Raw genomic sequence first — 21,977 nt, 5'->3', positions numbered from 1 at the left:
TAAGAATGACTGGGTGAAAGAAAAAGTAAAAAGAGAAATCAAGAGATAAATACATAGAAACACATGAGAAAGAAAATACAGCATATCAAAAATTTGGGGGATATAGCAAAAGCAGTAATAAGAAGAAAGTTCATATCATTATAGGCTTATCTCAAGAAACAAAAAAGATCCCAAATAAACAACCTAACATCACATATTAAAAAAATAGAAAAAGAACAAATAAAGCCCAATGTCAGTGGAAGGAAGGAAATAATAAAAATTAAGTAGAATTAAATGAAATTGAGAACAAAAAGGCAATAGAAAAATTAATGCAACAAAGAGCTGGTTCTTTGAAAAGATCAATACATTTTTTTCAACCCCCTAGCTAGACTGACTAAGGAAAACAGAGAAAAGACACAAATAAACAAAATCAAAAATGAAAGAGAACTTATAACAGATAACACGAAAATACAAAGGATCATACAAGAACACTATGAAAAAATATATAACATCAAATTTAATAACCTAGAAGAAATAGACAAGTACTTAGAAAGATACAACCTTCCTAGACTGAATCACGAAATACTGGAAAATTTAAATAGACTGATCAACAGTAAAGAAATTGAAACAATCATTTAAAAAAACTCAAATGTAAAAGTCTATGACCAGATGACTTCACTAAGGAATTCTACCAAACATTCAAAGATGATTTAATATCTGTTCTTATCAACTTTTCCAAAAAATTAAAGAAGAGGCCATATTTCCTAACTCATTTTCTGAGGCCAAAATTACCCTGATACCAAAAGCTGGTAAGGATAACACAAAAAACAAAAACTATAGATCAATATTTCTAATAAATACAGATGCAAAAATCCTAAACAAAATACTAGTAAATTGAACACAACAATACATTGAAAAGATTATTCATCACAATCAAGTGAGATTCATTCCAGGGGCACAAAGATGGTTCGACATACACAGATTGATTAATGTGATACATCACATAAATAAAATAAAGGATAAAAATCATATGATCATATCAATAGACAAAAAGCATTTGACAATTTACAATTAAAACACTTAATAAAATGAGTATAGAAGAAACGTTCCTCAACATAATAGAGGCTACATACGACAAACCCTGTTAACATCATATTTAATGGTGAAAACCTAAAAACTTTCCCTCTAAGATCAGGAACAAGACAAGGCTGTCCACTATCACCACTCTTATTCAATAGAGTGTTGGAAATCCTAGCTAGAGCAATAAGGCAAGAGAAAGAAAGAAAAGGCATTCAAATAAGGAATGAAGATGTCAAATTGTCACTTTTTGCAGATGACATGATTCTCTATATAGAAAATTCTAGACTCCACCATAAAACTACTAGAAACAATAATCAAATATAGTAAAGTTTAAGAATACAAAATAAACATATAAAATCCATGTGTTACACTAACAATGGTTTCAGAAAAAGAAATGAAAAAATCAATTCCTTTCACAATTGCAACAAAAAGAATAAAATACCTAAGAATAAACTTAACAAAGCATGTGAAGGTCCTATACACTGAAAACTATAAGACATAATTAAAAGAAATTGAAGAAGAAACAAAATGTAAAGATATTTCATGTTCGTGGATTGGAAGAATGAACATAGTTAAAATTACCTTATTACCTGAAGCAATACACAGATTTAATGCAATCTTCATCAAAATCTCAATGGCACTTTTTAAAGACATAGAACAAAAAATCTTCAGATTTGCATAGAATCACAAGAGACCCTGACCAGCCAAAGCAATCCTGAGAAAACAAGGATGGAGGTATCTCTCTGTCTGACTTCAAATTATACTGCAAAGTGACAGTAATCAAAACAGAATGGTATTCACAGAAAAACATACATACAGACTAATGAAACAGAATTGAGAGTCCAGAATAAACCCCCAAATATATGAGCAAATAATTTTCGACAGAGGAACCAAAAACATACAATAGAGAAAGAAAAGCCTCTTCAATATATGATGCTGAGAAAATTGGAAAGTCACATGCAAAAAATAAAACCAGACTGTTATCTATCATCATATACCGAAATTAACTTAAAATTGATCAAAGACCTGAATATAAGTTCTGAAACAATAAGTTGCACAGAAGAAAACATAGGTACTAAACTCATGGACCTCGTATTTAGAGAGGATTTTATTAATTTGACCTCAAAATAAATGAATAAGACTATATCAAACTAAGAAGCTTCTGCACAACAAAAGAAACTCAAAAAAGCAACAAGGCAACCATCTGAATGGGAGAATATATTTGTGAACAATGCCTCTGATAAGGGCTTAATTTCCAAAATATTTAAAGGACTCATACAACTCAACAATAAAAAGCAAATAATCCAATTAAAAAGTGAGCAGAGGATCTGAACAGACACTTCTCCCAAGAAGACGTACAAGTGGCCAATAGACATATGAAAAGATGCTCAACTTCAGTAGCTATTAGGGAAATACAAATAAAAACCATAATAAGATATCACCTCACATCTGTTAGAATGGCTGTCATCAACAGGACAAGTAGTAACAAGCATCGGAGAGGCTGTGGGCAAAAAGGAACCCTCATACACTGCTGGTGGGAATGTAAATTGGTACAGGCACTATGGAAAACAGTATAGAGGTTTCTCAAAAATTTAAGAATAGAATTATCATATGACTCAGCAATTCTTCTGGGCATCTACCTCCACAATATGTATATATTTATCCTTAAAGTTATATGCACAGTGATGTTCATTGCAGCATTATTCATGGTAGCCAAGCCATGAAAAAAATGAAATACCCTCTGATAGATGATTGAATAAAGAATAGGTGGCACATATATACAGTGGAATCTTACTCAGCCATAAAAAATGATGAAATGCTGCCATTTGCAACAACATGGATGGATCTTGAGATTATGTTTAAATAAAAAAGACTCTGGCAATGAGAATCAAATGAGCTTCCCTGGTAGACAACATGTCATTCATGATATTATAACTTGTTGGTGGGTAAAACAAATGAGTTTTGTGTGATTCTACTGGGAGAATCTTGTACCTAGTTTACACTAGACTTCTCTCCATATGCCTTTTCCCTTTATTGATTTAATTTTATTGTATCCTTTCCCTATAGCAAACTCATAGCCATGAGTACTACTGTATGTTTATTCCAGTGAGTCCTTCTAGACAATCATTGTACCTGGATATTGTCTTGGGTATCCTGCTATCACAAGTTGTGGTTTAATTTTTTTCAAAATATTGACAGAATATCTAAAATTCTTAGGAAGTTTCTATTCAGTATACTCACCTCTGTTACCAGTTCGTTGCACAGAGTACTTTTCTTCAGTTTTTTTACCTTGGCCAAATGGAGGTGACAGGAATACTGGCCTCCAAAAACCTATAAACATATTAAATGCACTAAATTACTTTGCGATTGACAATGAAATAAGATTGTAGAAAAGAAAAATTTATATTACATGATTCTTCAGTGGAAAAATGCTTCTGATACTATTTTCCTCAAATATATCTATTAGTAATGGGTATCCTCTTCCTAATATTTATGAAGTTTATTAAAGCAATATTGAAAACCAAGTTAAAAACATTCCACCATATACGGGTAATGTATTTGCCTCATATAAGAATTCAGCAGATTCTCAGTTAACTCTCAAAAAAATCTGCAGCCAGTTCTTATCCTAATACATGTAATGTTTAGTATAAAATTGGCTAAAAAGCACCTATTAGGATGACTACTATTAAAAACACACAAAATAAGAAGTTTTGGTGAAGATGCAGAGAAATTGGAACACTTGTACACTGTTGGTGGGAATGTAAAATGGTACGGCCATTATAGAAAAAAAGTATGGTAGTTCTTCAAAAAATTAAAAAGGAATTATCATTTGATTCAACAATTCTACTTCTGAGAATATATCTAAATTAATTGAAAGCAGAATCTCAAAGAGATACTTATACACTATTATTTTTAGCAGCATTATTCACAATAGCTAAAAGGTGGAAGCTACCCAAATGCCCATTATTGGATAAATGGATAAACAAATTGTGGTATATCCATAAAATAAAATTTTATTTAGCCTTAAAAAGGAAAGGAATTCAGATACATTCAACAACATGGATTAACCTCAAGGACATTATAGTAATTTAAAAAAGGCAGGCACAAAAAGACAAATGCTATATATGAAATACTTATATGAGATACTTAGTAAAAATCATAGACTAGAATGGTAGTTGACAGGAACTGAAGGAAGTGAAGAATGGGGAGTTATTGGGTTTAATGGGTATAGAATTTTATTCACAAGATGAAAAAAATGTCTGGAGATTGGTTGCACAAAAGTGTAAATGTATTTAACACTGAACTGTATAATTAAAATAGTTATGAAGGGTTAAAGAAGTTCAAATTAGTAGCTGATAGATGGTCATGGGGATGGGGAGCATGGTATAGGGAATGCAGTTAACATTAATATATTGGCTAGGTGGAGAGGTAGAGGAGAGAAAGAACAATTAGAGGGATCATTTTATAAATGATATAAATATCTAACCAATGTACTGTATACTTGAAACTAATAAAATGAAATTAAAAAAAAATATATAGTACATTTTATGTTATGTATATTTTACCACAATTTTTTAAAAATAAGAAAAAAGGCTAACAATAGGCTATGATGGAGTATGGGGCTGAGGGGATATGGATATGTATTCATGCCAGACAGAATGGAGATAGCACTTGGTGTAAAAATTTTAAGTGCAATATAAATTCTAAACATCATTATGATTTATAAGGATAGAAGTTGAGAAAATTAGTTAATAGCATCAATGATCTCTGGAATTTTCTCAGGAAAAGGATTTTGTAAAAAGAATAAAATAAAAATTAAGGTGTTTTGCAAACAACTATTCATTAAAAAAAAAAAAAAAACTATTATCATTTAGGGTCCACAGTCACAGGAGCAAAGAGACCTAATTCTGTCCTGGGAGATGTAGCAAAGCCACTTTTCCTCCCATCTCTTTACTATAACATGGCATAGAGAAGGGACAGACACAGTATAAGTTGACTCCAAGAGGACTGTGTTGCTCATTTGAGAGTAAACATGAAATAAGTGGCACAAATAGCACTTTTGTATACCCACAGTCTTTGGTTTAATTTCTAGGATTTAAATAATCAGATTTGGCCTGTCAGTTTATTTTTGATATGCAACAGCTGAGGATGGGTGAAAGCAGCTACCAAATTTTGGTTTTATGTTTATAAAGTCATCCACCTGTGTACTGACCATCTACTAATGCATATTTTATAGTAATAATAATCCAAAAATTAGAAAATTACAGTCCAATTGAAAATATTTAAAATATGTCAAAGACTTTTATAAACAAAAGTATATCCAGAGAAGATGTAATTATTTGACTAGTTTCATGTGGAATATTATTTTCTCAATTAGATTATAAACTTCATGAAGTCACAGATGTAGTTGAGGTAACATCAGACTAAGTGTTTCTATGCTTTAATTTAGCCACTAATTATCTATTTAGTGAAATAGTCTGCTTGAGTCTCAGTTTCCTCATTTTTGCAGCAAGTACGATAATGCTATAATGTAGTAGTTCTTTTTATATTAGAAGATCATGAGGTTAGACAAGGGTTGAGATATAAGTAACATAATTAAATTTCTTAATTAAGAACTCGGACTCTGGAGTCTGATAAACCTAGAGTCAAATTCCAGGACAAGCCACTTGAACATTTTATTCTCATTGTCCTCACTTATAAAATTGAGATAGTACATACCTTTGTTAGAGCTGAAAGACAGTTTGTCTTCCTGTTTAACAGCACAGACTTTGGAGCATGGTTTCACATCCTGACTCTCATTTGTGTTTTATTGATTAATTGTATAATTTCTTTGTGCCTCATTTTAATCATTGGTAAATTAGAGATGATAATAGTGCCTACCTCATAGGTTTGTTGTGAGGTTTTAATGAATTCATCATACATGTAAAACTAATAAATTAATATTAATTGCTACTAGTGAATTGATACTAATGAATTAGTAAATGTAAAATACTTAGAATGGTTCCTAACAATGCTATATAAAGCTTAGTTATTATCAGTATAGGAAGATAACAACAGTGAATGTGATTAGATATAATAATGCATGTAATTTGTATAGCATAGTGCTTGATAATCAATATCCGAAGCTATTATTATTTTTACATTAATGGACTTTGAAAGGTTGAAAAGTACTGTATATATATTTAAGGTATTACAATTTCGTGTATTTAGTATAATCTATGCCAGCATATAGTGAGCATTCAATTGACAAAATTTTACAAAACATATCAATAACAATGCAGTTGAATTCCTGAGAAGTTAGTTACGCTATTTCATGGGACTTTCATCAGATGGTATTTGAACATATTAAAAATTGAAGCTGGATGAGAATGTGAATCTCCATGCTGATTAATGAAACTCTACAGGATGTTAACATTATCTTGTTGTAACAGGACAATATTGAATTAAAAGAGAATTAACTTAGTGTTGCTAAATTCAAATCCAGTAAAAAAATTGTTTTAAGCTTTTCCCCCTCTCTTCATAAAAGTAACATACATTTTTCACCACCTCATCAATGTATTGCTTTATAAGAGGATCTCAGAAACTAACTTCTCACATTACTTAAACCTTTCCAAAAGAATTGCATTCCTCAATAGAAATTTAGATGTTTTTTTCTGAGGGAATAAAAATAATCAGATGAATATTTTCCATTGATTTTTCCAATAAAACATCACACAATTATTCCATCTGAATTAATGGCTCGAGGATAAATCTATCTGTCTGGCAACCAGGGCAATCTCTAGACAACACTTTGTATTAATAAATGCAAAAAAACTATATAGTATACTTTATTTTTATTAATTCGATAGTTCACCCTAGTTAAAAGCATATGACAAGGAAACGTCAGTATTATATAGAACAAATTTCAAGACTTGTGCAGAAATAGCATATTAAAATAGAAAATATTGATCAAACTTTTAATATACATTATTTCAAATATTCTCTCTGTGTTTGAATAGTCATTGGAGTTTACTGAAGCATAGAACTTCTTCTTGTTATAATTTCAAAGGGAAAGTTACTTACCAATGTTTGGGGGGCAAATTCTTAGTTTTCTTTTTGTGCTTTGAGTTGTAAAAGGCTATATGGAAAATGACTAACATGAGGGAAAACACTATGAGTTGATAATAGTTCCTTTATCATTATAAGCATGTCTTAATAAGTCTTAATAAAATAGCTTAAGAAATGGAATTTCCTAGTATATTATTTAGTATGATAAAGTAAATATGACTAACAAAGTAGATGCCAAATTTTTATTGAAAATTATAGAGATTTATAATAACTTTAAGAGAAACAAGATAAGTTGAATGTTCATATAGTTAGGCTTGGATACTTCATTTCACAACAACTCATAATGAGGCAAAAGTTTATGAATAATCTTATTCACCTATTCTAGAATATAGGAGATAAATTCAACATGTTGTTAATTACGCCAGAGTAACCATCTTTGTTAATAATTATTTAATTTTACTACTTTTATGATGAGGAGATAAAACGGATAATTAAAGAGAGATGATTTGCCTAATTTTTAAAAGAGAATTGGAAATCTGTAATAAAAAAGCCATTTTTCCTTTTAATTTCTGATGAAATCATCTCAGGTCCAAATCTGTTAATGCTACTGCCATTCTGGAAGTGTCATCATGCTAATAATTAAACTTATAAACAAGCTGTTTTAAAAAAACACACACATTTAAGCTTACCCTGTGGACGATTATCCTTTCTGCGAGCACCAAGCCGTTGTGCTTCATTTTCTGAGTCGAGGTGGTGTCTTATGTTGTCTGATACAATCCTGTGCTCTTTTTCACTGTCAGACTCTATGGCATATTTTTCCTGCTTTTCATCCATTTTAAGTTTCTCATTTTCAAATTTTATCAGACACCGGTCCCTCTCCATCTCCATCATGTGTCTTTCACTTTCAAACTCATTTGGATATCTTTCATTTTCAGAATTAGCTTGATATGTTTTAGAATTAGAGTCTATGTGATGACTTTCCAAGTTATCCCAGTGTTTATGAAGGTCAGCCTGACATCTTCCAGAACTACTCTGAAATCTCGCAGACCTATGTTGATATCTTCTAGAGCTATCCCGGAATCTAACATAGTTCAAGTCCAACTGTTGTCTTTCAGAGTCAGTGCAGAATCTTCCAGATTCAGACCTGAGGCCTATCCAAGATTTTTCCAAGTCAGAGGCACTTTGGCACCTTTCAGCCTTCATCATGTGTTTCACAGAATCAGAGGCCATCTCTAGGCTTTCAGAATCTAAGTCCATTGTTCGTCTTTCAGACCAAAAATCCATCCAGTGCCCCTCAGTGTCAGTGCTCAACTGTAATATTTTAGTATCTGTGAGACATTTCACAGCTGCTGAGGCTATCCCATATCTTTCTGAGTCTGAGTCAATTCCACATGGTTTAGAGTCAGAGTCTATTGTGTATCTCTTATATCTAGTCTCCTCCTGATATTTTTCTTCCCCTAACAGATGTTCCCCAGGTGCAGAAGCTGAGCCCATTTTATCTCTTTCCATGTCTGAGTCTATCATATACATTTCAGAAGCAGAGAGCATCCAGTGTTGTTCAGTATCCATCAATCTTTTTTCAGATTCTATTAGGCGTTTTATAGAATCTGAGGCCATTTGGCATTTTTCTGCCTTCAGCAGGTGTTTTATAGATGCAGAAGCCATGGGACATTTTTCTGAATCTGAGTCTATCTCAAGTCTTTCATTCTCAGAGTCCATCACATATTTTTCAGAGTCAGAGTTTGTCAAGCATTTTTCTGAATCTGACTCTATCCAGTATTTCAAAGAGTCAAAGTCCACCTGGCATTGTTCACCTCCCAGTAGGTGTTGCTCTGACTCCACCAGGTCTTGCGCAGAACCTGAAGCTATCTGGTATTTTTCTGATTCTAGCATGTGTTTCACAGAGTCTGAGTCCATGGGACATTTTTCTGAGTCTGAGTCCATTCCCCATAATACTGAGTCAGAGTCTTGCGAATGTTGTTCTAAGTCAGAGTCCAAACCAATGCCTCTATCAGAGTCAGAATCAATCACACATTTTTCAGAGCCAGAACCCGGCAGGGAGGTGTTACTTTCAATTATTAGTAGGTCTTGAAGACTTTTACAGTCCAAAGAACCAGCTGAAATTTCAGAACTTTTTGTAACAGAAAGTTCTGTTTCAGATTTGTTTCCTTCATCATGTGGCATCATAACTGCACCTTCATTACTTAAAGAAAAGACAGACATGAATACTTTTAAAATATTCATCAAATGTCAGCAAATACATCATTTCTATGTTAAAACTCCTCTGTAGTAAAATATTATAGAGTACATAGTTCTATCTATAAAAACTGTAGAAAGCAAAAGACACCATTAACCTTCTTGTCAACAAATTGGAAGAATATCAGTATAGGTAGATTTTACACTCACTTGCATTTACCCTGATAGTAACTGTTTTCCAACACACCTGAAAGTAATTGCCTGGCCAGGACATTTACTAGCAATGTATTATCTTCTTGTCCATATCCAATCAATACATCATTATTTTGAGAATTAATATCATATTAAAATTTAGTGAAAAATAAAACTATTTTTTATATTCTACTCCAAGTTAAAATTGTATGTATGTAGACCTGATTATCAGTGAGGCTTACCTCGGAGTGCTGACCCTTTCTGGAGAAAAATATTCAACTTTGTCAGGTACTCTTTTATATGGAAAGGACATATCTTGAAATACAGGTTCATTTGAGGAACTAGTTATAGTTATTGGCTGCAAAGAAAAATAAATCACAAACAAAGTCATAATTTCTCAGTTGCAGTTAATGTGAAACACAGCACACTTAGGCATTTTGATTGAGAGGAAGGTGTCACTTCATTAGCTGTACATCAGTACTGTATCTGTGCTTAAGGGGAAGCCATAGTGAGAACCTCTTCCAAAGTAAAACTTCAAAATGTATATTTAAGTATAAGGGCAGATATGACAGACATATTGTGAAATGTCTTCCTACCCTCAACTTTTCCATAAACTAATGGCCATACACAAATGTTGCTTTGGTGCTATGTTACTCAGTCCTTTGCTTCCAGGTAACTGTAATTTGACCTAAATTGAGGCAATCAGATTGTTTTTACCGGAGATTTAGAGTTCAGAAATTTCTTTTCTGCTGGTTATTTGAAACCAGGACAGGTGATCTCTGGCATTATGGAAACCCGATGTCTGTCATTTGCTTACAGAAGTAGAAAAGGGCCAATGCGCATAGAGTGTGAAGAATAAAACAGCTATACATAAAGGAAGTAGAATGATATGATATGCCCCTAGTAAAACAGATTAAAATATATGTATTTTTTTACCTGGGTTCCTGATTCCAGTTCTTCATAAGTATTAGCTCTACTTTCTGTCCTTGAATTCTCTAAGGTAATCATGATCATTGACTTAAGTTCTTACCATTCCTTTTTTCTCACCTAATATGAGTGGGGTTCTGTTCCTTTCAACCAAAAGGACTGTCACAAGACATTAGAATTATTATTAACCTCAAAGTGGAACATATATAACAAGCGCGTCCTTTAGGCAATAAAGGAGTCCAAGCACAGAACAGGGAGTCATGAATGATCGAAATGAATTTTACCTATGCAAAGAGATTTGTTCCATGTTCAATGAAACATGAACAAAAATAACAGACTTATACTGTAACATGTCACCCAAGAACGAGATAAGAAAAAATATTCCATGAGTTTTAATATACTGTAAAATTGACTATGATAAGAGTTTTTGAATTTCCTGTCTCAGCAGATAATTTCTCTTAGCCTACTGTCTAAGAGAAAACATTCACTGTGAAAACTGGTAAAGACAAAAAATAAAAATAATTGATGTATAATAAAGGGAAAGTTAATGTTGATTATATGGCAAAGCAACATGAGATATATTGAAACTTCCACCTCCGAGGGGAGATAGATAGCAAATAATTTTGATGTGCTTCTAAACGTTGATCTGAAAAGTACAAATACTCAGAACTTTTTTGACTCCTATTCTAAAATCATAATAATGGCTTTTCTATAATTGAACTGTCACTAGTTTTCATTATTTTGAAAGTCAAAACAAAAAGTAATAGATGAGGAAAAATATAAGTAAATTTTATTTAACTAGACATATTCTACACTTAATCAAATACTGTCTGCTTTCATAAATTGGTAACTAATATCCTTTCATGTATTTTATTTATCAGGATACCTGGTTTCCTGTGGAACTATACAGAAAATGTTTCTACTTTGCAAAAGAACCTAGGGCAGCTACACATCCTACTATAGTGAGAAAAAAAATCTAACAGCAAATACAGCATATATGAAAATTACATTGGTTATTTAGGATTGGCATACTACCTGAAGCTTTGGGCACTTTGACTATAACAAAACTTTATGTTTGCCCTTTGGAACACAAAAGTAAATATCTTCCTCAGCAGGAATACTTTCAAAGAGAGTTTCAAAAGGTTCCAGAAGGATTAAGTGTTCTTCCTAGTAACACTTCTTTCCAGAGGTAATGCTTTTGAAATAAACATATTTTTGTTAATTATGAAATTTTAATTAACATCAAATAAGGGAAATTATATTTATGAATTCATTAATCAGAACTGTTAAAACTAATTTCTCTTTATTTCTAAGACTATATTTTCCTGAGAACTGTAATTCTGTACAGTACTGAAAAGTTCTTATTGAGAGAAAAAAAATTGGTGTGAAAACCAAATTCAACTAGATTGTTAAATAAATGTCTCTACCTAATGAATCTGTAAAAAGTTGCTCCCCCTTTCTAGACAATTGCTCTTTTCCTCTAAAGAATCAATTTACAGTTTTACACTGTCTACTAATCTGATTTGCAGTTAATTCTGTAAAACTCTGTGCAAAGGTTTATATCTTCACCTCTCCTTTATTTATATCTGCATTTTTATTGTATCTTATATAGAACTCAGTTGTCATTTCATTTTATAATCTTAACAGATTACTTCAGCCATTAAGATGAAGAAATTCATTAGATAAATTCCTGATCTGATGACAACTATGATATACAATTATATCCTAAATAGCCTTTGTTCTGAAAGAAATAGATCCATAGAGTATGTAGGCCTCAGAGTCTGACATAACACCACGTGAACTCCAAGATTCATAGGGAATGTGAAGATAACAAAAAGGTTCCATTAATGATATATATTATACTTTATAGAAAGTTTTTTCTCCGCAATCTATTTTTTTTTTTAATAAAAGAATCATTGTATTACTAATGTCAACCTTTAGTGCAATTATGGGGAAAGAAAACCATAGCATGTGATTTGCAAAGTTTTAATAACTATAGGAATAAAATAGGCAGTTTAAGGGAAGTAGAGAAAGAACAGGGCAAGGAGCTCCTTTACTTTCTTAAAGAAGTAAGGCCCACTACTAATGGAATTTAGCTCTTTAATGGTCCTTGTTTTTATAAACTATCCCACCATTGTACATTAAACATTTCCCTAGAGGCTTACTTTGGGAAAGTATCATTCCTAAGAATGTCCATTTGCAATTTAACGTCAAGGAAAGAAGGTAAAATATCCAAGTATTTTCAAAAAGCACTCTAAGTAAGTACAGTGCAGTTTAAGAAGCAGCGAGCTAGATGAGGGGCTGGCAAATTCTGGGCCAAATCCAGCCAACTCAGCTGTTTTAGTATGACCCAAGAGCAAAGGAGGATTTTCACATTTTAAAAATGTAAAAATAGTAAAGTATCTGGCTTGGGAACATTGCCCCCCCCCATTCCCAATACTATAAAATCAAACCTATTGATAACATTTTAATGAAAGCTATAGATAGGAATATAAGAACTAATGAAATTTAGGAAAAAGTTCATAAGAGAAATATTATCTTCGAATAGACTTTACGAAGTGATTTTATCTCTTTTACCTGATTGTATTATGGGTAAAAAAATATTATCTGATTGGGGAACATTTCCCCTACCAAGTATTATAAAACAAAAGGCATATAAATACGCCCTTCTAAGAATGTTAACTGGACATGCTAAATAGAAATCAGTAAGGTTGTTTGAACCCAATAATCTGGAATAAAAACTAGAGGCTTCTATCAGGGGATGACAGAAACAGATTATTATTTTTGTAAAGCTTATAGTGCATCAAAAAAATAACTAAGAATAAATTTAAGTAAGGAAATAAAAGACATGTACTCAGAAAATTATGGCCAAGATATGGAAGCAACCTAAGTGCCCATCAATAGACAGTTGGATAAATAAGAGGTGGTACATATATATAATGGAATATTACGCAGCCATAAAAAATGAAATCTTACCATTTGTGGCAACATAGATGGATCTAGAGGGTATTATGCTAAGTGAAATAATCAGAGAAAGACAAATATCATATGATCTCACTTATATAGAATCTAAAGAACAGAATAAATAAAAACAAAACAAAACAGAAACAGACTCACAGATACAGAGAACAAACTGATAGTTGCCAGATGGAAGGTCTGGGTGAAAAAGGTGAAGGGATTAAGCACAAATTGGTATTTACAAAACAGTCATGGGGATGTAAAGTATAGCATAGGGAATATAGCCAATAATATTGTAATAACTATGTATAGTGCCAGGTGGGTACTAATCTAATTGGGGTATCACTTCATAATTATATAAATGTCTAACCACTATGCTGTATACCTGAAACTAATATAAAATATTATTGACTGTCAACTGTAATTGGAAAAAAATAGTATACCATGTCACAGGGAAAAAAAGAAAAAGAGATTGGACAGATAATATTTTATGTAGCTTAGTATTAGGAATTATGATAATAGAGGGCATCATTTTTCAATTAGCTTTGTATTAAAGTAGCAAAACAAAACAAAACAAAACTGGAGCACAAGAAGAAAGAAAGAAAATGAGGACAAGGAAACTTCACAAATTGGTTGTTTTTATGGTTAATATAACATTTTAGAAAGATGTCTAAAAGGAGAGCAAACTATTAGGGTGGAGGTCCACGATTAGAGGGGATAATTCACAGGAAAAGTCTGATTAAGGGAAAGGAAAGCATCAATGTTAGCTAGTGGATGAGAAAATATGGCAATAAATCCAAGAAAAATTAGATCAACCGGACAATGCAGAGAGAGCCACAATACAAAAAAAAAAAAAAAAAAAAAGATAGAATGGGAGAAAGGATTGCATTGTTTTGACTATAAAAGTGAGAGGATCCAAGAACATAATAGAAAAACTAGAAATAGATTCCAGTCAGTAGGCACAATGCTTATGTTGCCTCCAGTTGCCCAGGCAATAGGAGTCCTTTCCTCATGTTAATAACAGTATAATGTGGAAAAATCACATGCAAATATAGTCATGAGTAATTAGAGATGGAGTTACCCATCTCCAGGGAGTTTCCTTGAGGAAAGGGTAGGTAGAAACTGAAGTGGATATATGTGAGAGGTTGTAAAGAAAGTGGATTTGATTTACATGTGAAAGCAGGAAGTTGGAGGCCTCTGTAGAGTGTCTGATAAAGGAAATGTAACCAGGTGGTTGCTTCTGCATGTTGCCTCTGGATACACTGTGCAAGTTCATCTGGGAATGAAGAATCCAGACAGCCAGGCTTTGGCTGGCTTGCTACTCAGAAAGTGGAAACACTGATTTTTGATGTAGAAGGAAAAATCACAATTTATCAAATTCATCCTTTTTTTAAAATATGTAAATGCCATTTTTGTTTTCTTTTTACTGTTGTTCTCTCTCCCTAGTTACTGAAAAATTCTATTTATATATTTAACTTTTTTAATATTGTGAAAGGATTATCATCACAAATTATTGTTGATATTTGAAGATACTTTCAACTACTTTTCACATATTAGGAAATACATTTAAATGAAATATTTTACTATAAAAAATAAAAACAAAAGATAAATAGCTTATAACTTGGATATTTTCTGTGCTTTTATGTTGTATATTTTGTACCCCATCTGCTCTAGGACCTGAGAGCCATTTCTTAAAATGCAGATGATACTTGCAATTTAGATAAATGAAATATCTTGTTTGTGATTTCTATTTGTGAGATCTGTTTGTTTGTATATTTTATGTATAATCTGGTATTCTCTATCTCCTTATGGTATTACTAATTTGTAAAAATAATACTATTTTAATTGGATTAAAGGAATTAAGCATTTACCTAAATTAAAAAAAAAAAACTATAATAGAAGCTAACTCAAATGTTATTCAGGATCATGTGATCTGGAAAAAAAATTAACATTAATGCTGGTTTGAGTGTGGTTAGGTTAGACAGGCATACCTTCAGAGTTGTCAATATTAAATATAATATTTTTACCTGGGTTTATAGAAATAAATTCATGTAATCTCTGTTGCAAAATCTGTCAGCAGAAAAGTAGCATAGGAAAATAGTTTTCATGAGTAATCTAAACATAATTGTTAAGGGCTAATAAATTAAATAGATGTAAGTATAATAAAAGGATTTTTAGCTGAAATTTTAGCTAAAATTATATAGTATATATACTTAAAAATAATTTCCCAGTATTTTTTGATAATATGAAACTTTAGTTTTACTAAATTAAAGTAAATGATATAAATTATTAAATATTTAGATTATTTCCAAATAATATAAAACACTGAAATAATTAAGTGCTAAATGAATCTAAGTTTGCCTACTTTTGGCTTCATATTATAGAGGAATTAAAAGATAAATTTTGATCTGTTAATGAATATGTGCTGTGTTTTTTTGAAGAAGCATGTTTCTAAAATTGTGAACTACATTTGCCAATAAAAGTGTGTATGTTTCTAGAGGTTATAAAATGTATTAATAAATTTGCTAATGTAAAGAATATTAATTGATATTTTTGTTTTCACTAGAAATTAAAGTTTGTAAGGGTTAAGATGTCTAAGATAGAATAAAATAAATATATGTTTTTGGTAATAGAAAGTATATGGTATGAAGATACATTTTGTGAGAATTAGAGTGGTTTGTCCTAAACTGGTTATTTATGAATAAGTAATAAAAGACAAATTCAATTGGACAAGGAAAGTTATAGAAGGTTAATGAAAAGGAAGTCTTTAGAGGAAATATTATATGTGATTAAGCTGAATAAGACTGGAATGAAGATAATTAAGTGAATTTAAATATCAAAAGTAAGCTGATGCAGAATTAAAGTTTGGTTCTCTTTCACTTAAAAGGAAAATGTATTCTTGTATTATCGGCCTACTTGTGATAATATATTGTGAAGTTTTCTGCCTAGAAAGCAGAGAGTCTGTGTTTTATCAAGATACTTTCCTGTGCTTTTGTTATCTTGCCCTTGATTACTTAAGAAAACAATCTTCTCAATAATAAGAATTAAAGTTTTGCTAACAATTAGGTAACATGTATTTGTGTTTAATATCTTTTATTGTTACTTTGGTTAAATGGACAATTTATAATCGATTGACAGTAATCTGTGATCTTTTTGGTAAAGTGTCTAAACCTTTGATTTGTCTGACAAACTTCCCAGGGTTCAGGTTTTAACTGGAGACTTTTTTCTTAATCTTGAAATGGCTTTGGGGTGTTCCAGAGGGCCTCTGGAATACCCGAAAAAAAAAGTTCTCTGTCTTTATAAAAGAGAAATATGAAACTAACTAGGCTTATTTAGTATGTTAAACATTATAAATTACATGATCATAAACTTCTAGAGTATACTGTATGGGTAAATATTGTTAATATAAATGTTCCAAAATTGTACGAAATTTCCAAAATTATTATAAGACCTGATATAATGTTATCATTTGTAATTCCAGTTGCTATCTTAAAATGTTGTGTGCAAAACTTCTTTATAAATTTAATTGTAGTCAGATCTTTAACCATGTCATTTTAAGTCTTTTGTCATTTATTGAGTTATTATTTTGCTCTGTTACTTTTATAAAAATGTTTCATCTTCAGAATGATCCATAGAGTGGACCCTATGATAAAATATAGGTTTCAGAGAATAGATTTTGAAATCATACCTTGAAAATGAAGGAAGGTTTATAAAACTCTAAGGAAAAACTGGATTCATAAAAATGCTAACAAATGATCAAGATAAACAAGAATTGATTACATGGGACTAAATGACCTGAGAATCATTATCATTTTTATGATATTGTGTTTGAAATATTGCTGATTTTTTATTATTTTTTTTGTTTTTCAGATATAAGGAAACTTGTTTCTGTTAAATACCTAAAATTTAGAGCAATTTGGTGAATTATACCTCTGTAAGCAGAATTGAAACATCTTTCTTTTTTCTCCCTTTCTTATCCCCCCAGAATTTGGAAACTCAGTGAGTTTTCTAATTTTTATGGCAATATGGTTTGCATAAGTTCAATAAGAATCAATTCTCTTTGTAACAGGACACAATTGGAAGCTGGTTTTTATTACCAAGGATTTGATTGAAATGTCATGTTTTAGGCACACATGCATAGACTCAGATATGATCGATCAGTTTTAAGAAACTAAGACTGACATTAGAAGTCAATAAAAGCTCCTTGGGAAAACAGTCTGATACCTTGTTTATAGGGTTTCCAAGTGGCCTTTCCAGGTATATAAGGAAGGTCACTTCCTGGCAGATGCAGAGAAGCTCAGGATATTTCGGGGATCTCAAAAAAGGAGGAATTACCCCAAATCTAAAGGTATTACAAGCATTGTTTGGTGGCAAGTTTGTAGCTTGACCTCTTAGCCTCAAGAGACTGTTAAAATTCAATCTGTAGATCCTTTATAAAAAAAAATCCAGCAAAACAGATTTGAAAGAGCCTATGTGATCAATTGCTATTCTTGTTATATTTATATAAATAATCATGCCAAATTTATTGAAACTAGACTTATATTGCAAATAAATGAGTCTTAATTTGGTTATCTTTAGTAAAAATGAGGGTAGTTTTATAGAGAAAAAATATGTTTTAGTAGAAACTATAATAAACACGTGTGGATATTAAATTCTAGTCCTATTAACTTCTTTAAGGATCTTCTTATTTAGCTGTAAACTGAACTGTATCCTGAATTTTTTAGTTTCCTCAAGTATTTGGCTGAATCCCTCTGAATTAATGTTTTCATTTTTCTCTCATCTTTTGATTTGGAACTTTTGAGAATGAAAAATGCCTTTTTTTCATGAGCCTTGTAATTGCAAAGTGCAGCTAGATGATTTGATATAAACTTCAGAGAAATCACCACAACAGCTCATGTTTAGATAATCTCCTTGACTGATGTTGTGTAAGCCACTAAAAGTTTGCCGGGATACCTGATAACATCACCAGAGACATTTCAAACTGCAAAAGATACTTCAAGCCTGGTAACTACAAGTTTTGACTGGTAGCCCTCTAGGCTCAGAAACCATTATACTGGTTTATAATTTGTTCTAATCATTAACCTTTGTTTTTCTTTTGTTTCCATAGAATATACCTCTTTTTAGATACCTAACTGCTCTCAGTGACCTTTTTAGTTGGTTGCCAACGTGGATAAGTTTGTTATTTAGAAAAAATATTACAAGTTGGTGTAGTAATTCTACTTTTGTCTCTTTCTTAGATTATTTTTTATAATCTTTAAATGTTGTACCTGTTGCTTCTCTGAATTATGTAAACCCGTAAGTCAAGCCCTAGCTAACATTATGCTTGCTCAACAGATTGAAATAGACACCTATACATTTCCAGAAAAAGTTACTCTTCAAGAAGATTAAAGATCCCCATTAATGGTTAACCAATGACTCTCCCTCTCTCTCCCCCTTCTCACTGTCTCTCTCACTCCCTCTTCCTCCTCGGCCTTGCTTGCTCACTCAAGCATGCTTGCACTTTTTCTCTCTCTCTCCCTCTTGTTTCCCATAATTGGCTTAATATATCTCATCATCTGAGGTGATTCTAGGACTTCCCTCCTCTGTGGGACATGACCTCATAGAAATAAGTCTTCTTCGAGTCAGTGGCAATGTCCTGAACATAAAAGGGCAACTTGAGCATAATTAAAATCATGCAGACGTTCATCAGTGATGCTCTCTATGAAATATCTTGACACTGTTGTCATCATCCCTATTAAACTCTTTTTTATTCACACATATTTTGTTAAACTATTCTAAAATATATGGGGGATTAGTACTACTTAAAATGATCACAGATGTAAGTCTACAGTCATGCCACCCTGAACAATCCACATCCCGTCTGATCTTGAAAGCTAAGCAGGGTTGGGCCTGGTTAGTACTTGGATGGGAGACCACCTAGGAAGACCAGGTACTGTAAGCGTAAAAAATAAGGGACTGTAAGCTGATAATGTCCTCAATCAAGGGTTGTCTTGTCTAAAAAAAAAAGTTATCAGATCTAAAAATGTAAGTAATTTTTTTAAGTTACACTCCAAAGAAGAATAAACATTACAATGAGATAGTTACTTTCTCTTGGTATAATTTTTTCATGTTCTTCATATAGATATAATTATTTTCTCTTGTTATGTATGACAATATGATTGAACTCTAAGTTCTATATAAAATGAGTAAGATTTTATTAAGCAAATATAACCCATTGAACTAACAGTTCTCAAGTTTCCATCAGCAATACAATTTTTTCAACCCTTCATAGTGAATCATGTTGCACTTTTACAAAATGTATTGGAAAGGATACTCCAGAGGAAAAAATGAATTTATAATAGGTGACAAATGCTCTCTGAGCAAGATTTATCTTAATAATTGGAGTGCTATTTAGTATTTGAGATTGTGAAGTACAAGTTTATAAATTGAAATAGATATTTGTTTAATATAAAACATATTTATTCTCTATAAAAATTAAAGAGAAGTATCCTAATATTCAAGTTGGAAATTAAATTTTTAAAATGTAAGAAATCCATTAGAGTAGGAAGAACTGATAAAAAAATTCACATTGCAGTTTCACCTTGGGTTGTCTTCCAGCTCTGTCCCATTTTATTTATAAAGGAGTTATGATTAAGAGCATGGGCTTTCAAATTAGACTGACCTGGGTTTAACTCTGGACTCTGCTACTTATTATTGTATGAACTTTGGTAAGTCACTTACTCTCTTTATACCTCTGTTTCCTTTTCTATAAAATGGGGATAAAAGAGTTGATGAAGATTGCATGAGATAATGAATATAACTGTTTAATACAATGTTTGGTAAATAACAAAGAACTTAATATGTACCCATTATTATTATTAACCATGAAGTACCAAATTATTGTTAAATAATAATGTGTTTGAGACAATTCTGCTCTATGGTAGTTTGATTGACTACTAGTATTTTATTGAGTTAAATAATTCATTTATTATTGGGAATAATAGGTTTAAAACACTTAGTGACATAAAGCATTCGGTTTTTGTTGCTATATTCCGTTCAAGCATATAATAGGCTATGTGACTCATGATTTGTCTGATATTATTCTGTATAACTTTTACTTTTTCCAAGTAATTTCATTTACATTTGTTTTGATGGGTTGTTATAATAATTAAATAAATAATTGTCATCCACAAAATTAGACTTTACATTCTAGTTACTTTCTAAGAGCAGCTTTATATTTTGATATAATTAATGGATAGCAAATAGCAAGTATGACATACCATATGTTATTTTTTTTTTAAGGCTCAGATGACTATGTTTTTCAAAATATAAATGAAAAAAAAAAGCCTTTTCCACTCAAATGAGGCAATTCCAAATGAGAAGTATAATGCAGTAGTTAGAGTTCATAGATGCTATATTGGTGGACTGATGTCACACGCATTAGTTCAACATACTTATAGGAGTTGTTCAATTGTACCATGCCACAGATGTTCATGCTTTCTGGGACAGTTATTTGGTTCCGTAATTCTCAGATGTACTCTTAAGAATTTAAGACTGATACACAAGTAACCTCTCCTACTGATATTGTATGGCATACTTTCAATTATATAATGATATTAGAATATGAGTAGCTAAAGACAAAAGATATATCATTTCCAGAAGTATAAAAATGTAATTACCAGTTATGTATTGCAGTTGTGTTGATTCCATTGTTCAAAATTATGAGATCGTTATCCTAAATATTTCATATTATGACTTTATTACAAATGCTGGTATATGTGCTGATTGAATTTGACTCCCTAAAATGAAATGTAATGTTTGTGATCACCTAATTAATAATCTACTCAATATGGCAATTATGATCTAAAGATAGAACCACTTAAAGCAAACAAATAGGTTTTTTTTTTTTTTTTGGAGAAGAAAAGTTAAGCAGTAATAATTGGTAAATTTTCTATTTTTTCCTCCATGTGTTATAAATCCTGTAGTACCTCTGATAGAGCTCTTTGTAGATTATAGAATAAGTTTATAAAATGTATAAAATCAGGCTTAACTTATTAACATAATATAGTTTTGCGACTTATCTCTTCATCCCTTTCTGTTGGTTCTTCTGTATTATTGGTTAGTAACAAGAAAGGCTACAGGACAAGAGGATGACATTGAATGTAAGTTCAAGACATTAAGGCTTGATATTTTGTAGAATATATAGGTATTAGGGAGCCACTAATCCTTCCTTCTACAACATATTACTTACACTACAGATATGAAAATCATTGTGCTGGATGCTGCAAATACACACCAAGATAAATCAAGCATGGACCTACCATACATTTGCTATCATACAGGTTTATTGGAAGAACTGATATATTACTAGAAATAATAAATATCATAAAGAAGCTACGGAGAGGTGCAGCAGGGAAAGCAAGAACAGATGGTTACTTGGTAGGTATATTTTGTGTATGTTTAATGTAAGAGGTGATATTTAAGCTGGAAATTAAAAATGAGTAGAATCTGAATAGACTTAAATGAGAGAGAATTAGCATACCAAGCACAAAGCACGAGGAAAGTCACAGAAGTGACAAAGCACAGAGCATATAGTGTTAAATCGGCACTAGCAAAAG

At 31.5% G+C, this 21,977-nt stretch overlaps 1 pseudogene; it reads left to right on the top strand.

Moving 5' to 3' along the window:
- Positions 1-19,202: 19,202 nt before the first annotated feature.
- LOC111740456 lies at positions 19,203-19,321 on the top strand (annotated as a pseudogene).
- Positions 19,322-21,977: the final 2,656 nt, after the last annotated feature.

This window comes from Pteropus vampyrus, unplaced genomic scaffold (genome assembly GCF_000151845.1).
Source record: "Pteropus vampyrus isolate Shadow unplaced genomic scaffold, Pvam_2.0 Scaffold63, whole genome shotgun sequence".
Taxonomy (NCBI): Eukaryota; Metazoa; Chordata; class Mammalia; order Chiroptera; family Pteropodidae; genus Pteropus; species Pteropus vampyrus.
This window is presented reverse-complemented; position numbering and strand designations above follow the sequence as displayed.